The sequence below is a fragment of the Nerophis lumbriciformis genome, linkage group LG06 (genome assembly GCF_033978685.3).
Source record: "Nerophis lumbriciformis linkage group LG06, RoL_Nlum_v2.1, whole genome shotgun sequence".
Classification (NCBI taxonomy): Eukaryota; Metazoa; Chordata; class Actinopteri; order Syngnathiformes; family Syngnathidae; genus Nerophis; species Nerophis lumbriciformis.
In genome coordinates this window covers 45,016,078-45,025,950 of record NC_084553.2, presented here as the reverse complement: position 1 = coordinate 45,025,950, position 9,873 = coordinate 45,016,078, and the positions used below count along the sequence as shown (strand labels likewise).

Sequence of the window (9,873 nt, the reverse complement as noted above, 5' to 3'; positions counted from 1 at the left end):
CGAACATAACCAGTAGGGTTGCGCGTTTTTGACAACATACGATATAAATGATATGAATTTGGCCGACAATAAAGCTTGTATTACCATCGTTATATTCTGATAATGCATGTTGATGACACATTTTGTGACCAGCGATCAGCTAACGAACGCAATGTAGCATTTTCACTGGCGTCTAACGTCCCTCCACAGTGCAAAGTCACTTCTAAGTCTGCAATCCTCGCCTCCATGGCGAGGATTAAACTATAAACTATGCTTCTGACAAGTAGGAAGAGGAATAGCCAAACACACCATAGGAGCAAACAATAAGCCATGCTAACCGCTAAGCTACAGTTCTTGACTGTAAATAAAAGTGGGCGTATGGATACAAATATCAACAGTAACGATACCAAGTATTCTATCCGTACATGGTCGATACTACAGATCGATATTATTATCATTCAAAAAAAAAAGTTTTTGTTATTGTTTACAAACTCTAGATTTCTGCCTTTAAAGCCCTCCTGAGCGAGCGTCTCTCCACACATGCTGACCATTCCTCTGTGCAGAAGTGGGAGGAGCTTATGTGTTTGTTTGGAGTGTTTGAAAAAGTGTGTGTTATTGCGTGGGTGAGGGTCTGCTAGAGCATATGTGTGTGTGTTTTAGCAAACGAAGGAGGAGAAGGAGGGGTTAAGTGATTCAAGGAAAACTGCTTCCTGCTGCAGCTTTGTTTTCCAGTAAAGTGAGGGAGGAGGATGAGTGTTCTTCAATCTTATCGATACACTATCACGCAGCACCGGAGGTCGTCTGAAGGTCTGATTCCATCATCCTATTCCACGGGACGTCGCAATCAATCGCTCATTATCTTGATTACATTGACAGAGAGCGGTTTCACAGTAAAGGCAAAAAAGGACACTGGAAGTGTGTTACATTTTTCATCTGTTTTTTACCAAGAGGCCAGTCTGCGGCCTTGTCTTTAAATAGCAACTTCCGGTTCCGATGTCACAATATGAGAAAACATCTGGTTTTGGTCCGTTTTTTAATTTCTGCTAAAATAAGATTAATATTTTTGTTAGATGAAATACAAAACAAAAATCTAACCATTTTTTAGATGGAGTGGTAACCTCTCCTTCTTACCGGTACTTCTTTTTGTATTGTGATGCACGCTCGAAATAAACTACACTAAAAATTAAACTTGTTCTTTCTCGACAACCTTTTCATTTGTTGTGGTTATAAATGTTATTCAAATAAACCAGCGATTTTCAAACTGTGGTACGCCAAATAATCACTTAATTAGATAATAAAACATAATGTTACTTTTCAAACTGTGTGTGGCCAAAAATGTTAAATATACTTGTTAAAAAAAGCTCTGCCTTGTTTTTAATGAATTATTAGGCCTACCACGCTACTGTATTTTAATGTTGGTCATTATGGTGGTACTTGGAAAGCCAAGTGTTTTCTGAGGTGGTACTTGGTGTAAAAAAATAAACGTTTGAGAACTGCTGAAATAAGCCAATCGTTTTGCTTGTCAATTATTCATAAGGAGAAAATTCAGTGACTAAGACAGGGGTCGGCAACCTTTACCAGTCAAAGAGCCATTTTGACCAGTTTCACAAATTAAAGAAAACAATGGGAGCCACAAAAATCTTTTGAATTCAAAATGAAATCACACTGCATGCAAAGTTTTTTTTTTTGCTTTGCGCTATGTATAAACCAAGGGTCTCAGACATGCGGCCTACACTTTAATATGAACATTTAATGTTAGTGTGGCCCGCGAGTTTTAAATGAATGGCGCATGACAGCGTCATACTTGTCAACCCTCCCGATTTTTCCGGAACGTGCCGTGATGGTACAGCATTTAGCGTCCACTACAACCAGCGTGCCGGCCAAGCCTCACGTTGTATGAGGCTTCTGCATGCTCACGTAAATGACAGCAATGCATACTTGGTCAACAACCACACAGGTTACACTGACGGTGGCGGTATAAAAAACTTTAACACTCTTACTAATAATGCGCCACACTGTGAACCCACACCAAACAAGAATGACAAACACATTTTGGGAGAACATCTGCACCGTAACACAACATAAACACAACAGAACAAATACCCAGAATCCCATGCAGCCCTAACTCTTCCGGGCTACATTTTACACCCCCGCTACCAAACTCCGCCCACCTCAACCGACGCACAGAGGGGGGGGGGGTTGATGTGTGAGGGAGCTGGGTTGGGGTAGGGGCGGGGTTTGGTGATAACAGGGGTGTATAATGTAGCCCGGAAGAGTCAGGGCTGCATGGGATTCTGGGTATTTGTTCTGTTGTGTTTATGGTGAAGATGTTCTCCCGAAATGTGTTTGTCATTCTTGTTTGGTTTTGGTTCAAAGTGTGGCGCATTATTAGTAAGAGTGTTAAAGTTGTTTTATATGACTACCGTCAATGTAACCTGTGTGGCTGTTGACCAAGTATGCGTAGCTGTCACTTAACGTGTGCAAGCAGAAGATGCATGTAACAAGAGGCTGGGCTTGCATGCTGTTAGTACAGATTGTACGGGGTGCTAAATACTGCACCATCGTGGCACGCCCATATTATTAAAGTAAGGGTGAAAATCGGAGAATATTCATCTCGTGAGTTTTCTGCGAGAGGTACTTAAATCCGAAAGTCTCACGGGGGGGTCGGCAAGTATGCAGCTGAGCCGCATTACAATGATCAAAGAGCCGCATGCGGCTCCGGAGTCGCGGGTTGCCGACCCCTGGACTAAGACATACACTGACCCACCAATTGCTTGTCTTTCAAGTCTTCACCTACTGCGTAATTTGAATATTCTATGTGTATCCTGCTTATGTTTGGATATATTCTAAAAATGTCTCATCTGGTCACGGTACGTTAAATGTACACAACAGCCCTGTGTTTGCCATTGATAAATAAAAAAGTGCTGGCAAAGGATTACTTTTTTAAACGAGATGAATCACAATTTTCAATTTGGATTAATCATGATTAATCCCAGTAATTGACATAATTTCAATTACCTAAAAAGACTTCAATATCTTGACACAAAGGCAATTTTAATGACAGAATGTTACACACATATATTTTTAAAATGTATAACTTGTATGTATGTCATTAACTTGCTCAAAACATGGTAAGTTTTTTTTTTTTAAGTCTTGATGGAGTTTATTTTACAGCGAAATTCTGCAGTTGGAGTTTCCTCCCTCATCTTTGCACTGGTGAATGCATTGATCTGATCACTCACTGCATAACAACCCACGCCACCTTTCAGGTAACCATTAATGTAAAGAAGCATGTACACTCAAAATAAATTGCATGATTAATCTGCAACTATACATGATTAATGTGATAAAAACCTGTGATTAATCCCATCTTAATTTTTGACCGCCCAAAATTAAATATGTACTTGTGCACAATCTTCATTTTTGCATAGAATATTTAGTAGGGCCGCACCGATACAAGTTTTTCCCTCCCGATACAATACCGATATTGGAGACTTAAATATTGGCCGATAACAATATTAATCTGATACGATATCAGCACAAATCATAGTATATAGTTTAAATATTTTGTAGTGTGAAATGTTAGAAAAGGTTTGACCAAGTGAAATTACCAGAAACACTAACCTTATAACAAATATATGCTTTTGAAGAGGAGTGGTAAAATGTTTATGGCAACACCTAGTGGTAACAACAACTCATTAGATTAAGAGCATGATGCGGACACGTGTGTTACTGGATACTTTTTAATATTCTTCTGTCTTGGGGAATTTGTATCTGTAAATAATATGCAACTATAATTATTTGATACTTGTTTATATTGGCAAATGTCATGTTTTAGACTGCAATATTGTTCAATTAATGACACTTATGTTATGTATAACGATCTTGTGTGCGTTTGTGCACAGTTTAGCTGTTGTGTAGCTGCTAGCTCCTTCCTACAGCCTACTATGTTTACCTTTTATAAATTACTTCACTAAGCACACAAGTTTGATCTTGTCTTGTATTTTAGTGAAGAACATGTAGATTAACTTTGCACAAGGACCGGTAAACACACTGCCTAAGAGATTTTAGATGCAAGATTATATTAATCTGATACAATATCAGCACAAATCATAATATATAGTTTAAATATTTTGTAGTGTGCAATGTTAGAAAAGGTGTGATCAAGTGAAATTACCAAAAACACTAACCTTATAACAAATATACGCTTTTTAAGAGGAGTGGTAAAATGCGCTCGAGATCTTTCTGTGTGGTGTTTGCATGTTCTCCCCGTGACTGCGTGGGTTCCCTCCGGGTACTCCGGCTTCCTCCCACCTCCAAAGACATGCACCTGAGGATAGGTTGATTGACAACACTAAAATTGGCCCTAGTGTGTGAATGTGAGTGTGAATGTTGTCTGTCTATCTGTGTTGGCCCTGTGATGAGATGGCGACTTGTCCAGGGTGTACCCCGCCTTCCGCCCGATTGTAGCTGAGATAGGCTCCAGCGCCCCCCGCGACCCCGAAGGGAATAAGCGGTAGAAAATGGATGGATGGATGGATATTGTAAAATGCATTTTACTATTTATATTGTTTATATTGGCAAATGTCATGTGTTAGACTGCAATATTGTTCAATTAGGACACTTATGTTATGTATAACGAGCTTGTGTGTGCTTAGCTGTTGTGTAGTTGCTAGCTCCTTCCTACAGCCTACCATGTTTACCTTTTGTAAATTACTTCACTAAGCACACAAGTTTGATCTTGTCTTGTATTTTAGTGAAGGACATTTAGACTAGCTTTGCACAAGGACCGGTGAACACGCTGCGTAAGAGATTTTAGATGCCAGCTGATATTATCTGATACTTGTTTTTATGCGGGTATTGGACCGATATCAGTATCGGCTCACCTCCCCTTATATTTACTTGCAGAAATTTTGAAAAACCTCCACTTTCAAACAAATTCAAACTGTATACAGAACTCAATTGGCCTAAAATGGGTGAACTAAAACAGGAAGTGAGGATTCTCTGTCGACCAATCAAGGGACTGCAGTGTGTCTATAACTCCGCCCTTTAGGTACCTTACTACTGTTTGTGTTGACAGCAGGGTGCCAAAATATGCCCAAAAAGTTGTGTTACTTGGGTACTTTTACCAACTTTTGATGGAATGGAAAATGAACCAAAAAGTCAAACTGCTTAGTGTAGGAAAACTAGAAGGTTGCAAAAAGTGGTCCAGAACCGACCAGCTGTTGGTACCTGTGTCGCAAAAACCAAAGTTCTGGTCCAAACTGTACGCTAGTTGTGTGTTTTTATTCCTACACTAAAGTACACAAGCGGGTTCCTAAACGGAACCATTTAAGTGTAAATGGTACAAAAACGTGTACAGCTTCTTCAGCACTGATGCGTTCATGAACTTCAAAGTCACGAACCAAAACGAAAAAAACGTTTGTTACAATATTAACTCTTCATAATCTTTATCATTGTATTTTTCAGCGTGAGTCCTGCACCCTTTAAAACAGCTCAGCACTCACAGTAACGCATATGTGCAAAAAAAAAGAAGAAAAAAAAAAGAAAAAGGTAACTCACCATTCGTGCTTTGTAAATGTAGTCATAAAAAAAGCCTCCACGTTAAACATCCAATAAAGTATAAGGACAAAAAACGCAAAGGGAGATTCGGTTTAAATCCACGGAGTAGTGTTTGGGATTGACGTGTTGCTGAAACGAAGTCCTGCCTCTGCGTTTGTGTTTCCACACACTCACTCACGGGCTGCAAAACTTCAAGCTCCGCCCACAACCTACTCGCTCCCTCATCATCGTCATTGTCATCGCGTCACTCAAGTGGGAGTCTTAAAACTATGAATAGACTTTTGTCACCTGTGAAAATAATGTATTTTAAAAGATATAGTCACCTATGAATATGGAAAAGAATGAGGAAAAGATAAGACATTTGATGAACATTGTAGAACTACTGTAGAAAATGTAAACTGGATTCAACTATGCTGCCTGACTTTAACAAGATATGTTAGAGTTCTTATATGATTCAACTGATTGTTTTTGTGTTTTTACACCATCTAAAAAGATAAAGATATTTCCCGTAAATGTCCTATGTTTACCATTGTGCAAACTCTAGACCAGTGGTCCCAAACCACCGGGCCGCAGCCCGGTACCGGTCCGTGGACTGATTGGTACCCGGCCGCACAAGAAATAAAAAAATAAAATAAAATACTTTTTTTTTTTTTTTTTTAATTAAATCAACATAAAAAACACAATATATACATTATATATCAAAATAGATCAATACAGTCTGCAAGGATACAGTCCGTAAGCACACATGATTGTATTTCTTTATGACAAAAAAAAATAAAAATACCATAACGCCCCCCCCCCCCCGCCCCCCACGGCGAGGGGGCGGGGGGGGGGGGGGGGGCGTTATGGTATTTTTATTTTTTTTTGTAGAAAAGCTACAAAAAGGTTGGGGATCACTGCTCTAGACCAGAACTGGCATATACTTGCTTTCATAGGCGCCGATCCCGTGGGTGCTTCGGGGCCCGAGCCCCCACGGACAATGCTGAGCACCCGCGTGGGATTGATGGCAACTTTCAATCTTTAAAATAATTTTTGAAAAATCAGTCTTGTTGTAGTTAATTTTGTGGCGAGTTTGGTCCGTTTTACAAAATAATAGAGCCACAAATCATATGGGATATTAACTTCGCTGAACGTCTATTTTTTTTTTTAACACACACACACCGAGCACCCACTGGCAGACATGTAGATCGGCGCCTATACTTGCTTTGATATTATACATCCATTCATCTATCCATTTTCTACCTCTGGTTAAAGTTCAAGTACCACTGATAGTCACACACACACTAGGTGTGGTGAAATTACCCTCTGCATTTGACCCATCCCCTTGTTCCACCCCCTGGGAGGTGAGGGGAGCAGTGAGCAGCAGCGGTGGTCGCGCTCTGGAATCATTACCAGTTATGTTAGAGTTTTTATATGATTCAACTGATTGTTTTTGTGTTTTTACACCATCTAAAAGGATAAAGATATTTTCCGTAAATGTCCTATGTTTACCAGTGTGTAAACTCTAGACTTCTAGTGGCCTTGTGGCTAAAGTGTCCGCCCTGAGATCGGTAGGTCGTGAGTTCAAACCCCGGCCGAGTCATACCAAAGACTATAAAAATGGGACCCATTACCTTCCTGCTTGGCACTCAGCATCAAGGGTTGGAATTGGGGGTTAAATCACCAAAATGATTCTCGGGCGCGGCCACCGCTGCTGCTCACTGCTCCCCTCACCTCCCAGAGGGTGAACAAGGGGATGGGTCAAATGCAGAGGACACATTTCACCACACCTAGTGTGTGTGTGACAGTCATTGGTACTTTAAATGTAACTTTAACTTTAACTAGACCAGATCTGGATCATACTTGTTTTGATATTATACACCCATCTATCCATTTTCTACCGCTTGTCCTCTCGGGATCACGGGGCGTGCTGGAGCCTATCTCAGCTGTGCACCCTGGACAAGTCGCCACCTCATCGCAGTGATATTATACAGTAGTTAGGAATTCTCCATAAAATTATTATTTTAAACTGAATAAACTTTGCCTGATCTTAATGTTGTTGTGTTGCATCGACCTGTATGATTCAATTTGATAGCATTTTTGGAAGATGCGATCATGTGTGGAACAATTGAGCCCAGTTATATTTGTATTCTATTCTTTAAACCCAGATATAAATTCATACAAGAATTCGGATCAGATCCAAAAATAAACTTGATTCACATCGAATCAACACGTGGATACACATCAAAATTGAGATGAGATAATATGACAGATATAACAGATGAGATGATATAACAGATATGATTACTTTATTTATATTTTTACATTATAAATTATATGATTTTTTTGGCGTGGATTCACACTTAAATTTTAAACAGATTTGAATTAAAAAACATGGTTTGATATAGAAATTATAATCGTTTATACATCTTCAAATTCAAGCTTTAACTAAAAAACAATTTTTTTAACAATGCAAAACATTTTCAGTTACATCGTGATGCATTTACCCCAAAAATGTTATCACATCTGGGTTAGGTTTGGTTTAATAACACAGATATTGTAAGATATTATTTATGTTGATGCTGTATGGCTAAGGCACTTTTTGATAACATTTTTATAAATCTTTGGAAAAACATTTTGCGTGGCTTCACACTTAAATCTAGATCAGATTCGGCTTCAACTTGATCTGGGAAATTTAAACCCAGATATGATTGTTTTGTCTTTTTCAACACTAAAAAAGTTGAACTACTGTGGGCATTTACACCAGATTTGGCATCGGATCCAATTTAAAGTTTATTCATAACAACATACATTTGTGGATATACATCAAAATTGGTATCGGATCAGATCAGTTTGATTACTTTATGTTTACTTTCTTTACATTTTTACATTATAAATCATATTATTTATTTTGGGGTGTGGAGTCACATTTAAATCTGAATCAGATTTGGATGAAAAACTATGGTTTGATATTAAAAATTCTAACCCTTTATACATGTACCACATTTTGTTAAAATGTAGTATTTAAACCAGATACCGTATTTTTTGGACTGTAAGGCGCACTTAAAATTCTTTAATTTTCTCAAAAATCGACAGTGCGCTTTATAATCCGGTGGCCCTAATCTACGGAATAATTCTGGTTGTGCTTACCGACCTTGAAGCTATTTTATTTGGTACATTGTGTAATGATAAGTGTGACCAGTAGATGGCAGTCACACATAAGAGATACGTGTATACTGCAAGATGACGCTAGCAAGCAACACCAAAACGTTGATGTTGCATTGAAAATATGTAACATAACTCACGGCGTACAACTTTGGTAAGCTATGAAGCAGTAGTCAGACGTACTGTGCTTCAACATACGAGTGTTATTATAGTGTGTGTATGAAGACCGCAAAATGGCACTTATAAGCAGGCGTATTATCTGGTGTTTTGTTTCGCAATATTGTGCAAACCCAACTTTTCTTACCTCCTGGTACATGCTGATGTGTATTTGGGATCTGCAAAAGTCCTGAAAATTTGCACAACAAAGATGATGGGGAGCAGACGCAGTCGAAGTGGACCTACGAAAATAAGACCGCCCACAAAACGGCGCATCCTAAAGCGACTGTCAGAAAACGACTTGAAGATGGTCTATAAAACAATCCATGCAACATTTTGACCATAAAAACCACCATTACATGATATGTAGACCACAATATAGTGTTTAAAATGTTGAAAATAAATCATAATATGACCCCTTTATTGCGCCTTATAATCCGGTGCGCCTTTTGTATGAAAATAGACCTGAATAGACCCGCTCATCGGCATTGCGCCTTACAATCCAGTGCGCCCTATGGTCCAAAAAATACGGTATATCATTTAAAAAAAAAAAAGTTTAATAACACCCTAATGCATTCACACACAATTCTGGGTTAAATTTGGTTTAATAACACAGATATGGTATGAAATGATATATTCTGACACTGTAACACTTTTTGATCAAATTTGATTACATATTTGGAAAAAACATTGTGTGTGGATTCTCACCAAAACCTGGATTAGACTCGATTTCAACTTAATTTGAGAAATTTTAACTCAGATATGACTGTTTTGTCTTTTGGCACACTATAAAAATGGAAACTGTTGTGTGCATTTACACCAACATCTGGATCAGATCCAATTCAAAGTTGCTTCAGAACAACATCAAAATAAATGAGTTATACTTCTCTCCCGCTTTTCTACCTTCAAGGTACACAAAGCGCTAATTCCACATTCACTCATTCATACAAACATTCACACACTGATGGTGGGAGCTGCCATGCAAAGCCCTAATCACGACCGATTAAGAGCAAGTGTGAAGTGTCTCGCTCA

General features: G+C 38.7%; 1 protein-coding gene across 3 annotated transcripts in view; it reads right to left on the bottom strand.

Annotated features, from left to right (window-relative positions):
* Positions 1 to 9,873, bottom strand: part of LOC133608846 (semaphorin-4B-like) — a 173,494-nt gene that overhangs the window by 100,686 nt on the left and 62,935 nt on the right. The window contains exon 1 of one of the 3 annotated variants that reach the window (XM_061964428.2): positions 5,542 to 5,706. The exons of the other annotated variants lie outside the window; for them this stretch is intronic. The gene's annotated coding sequence lies outside the window, so the exon portion shown is untranslated. Of the gene's footprint in view, positions 1 to 5,541; positions 5,707 to 9,873 lie in introns of those variants that run through there. 3 annotated transcript variants of the gene reach the window in all.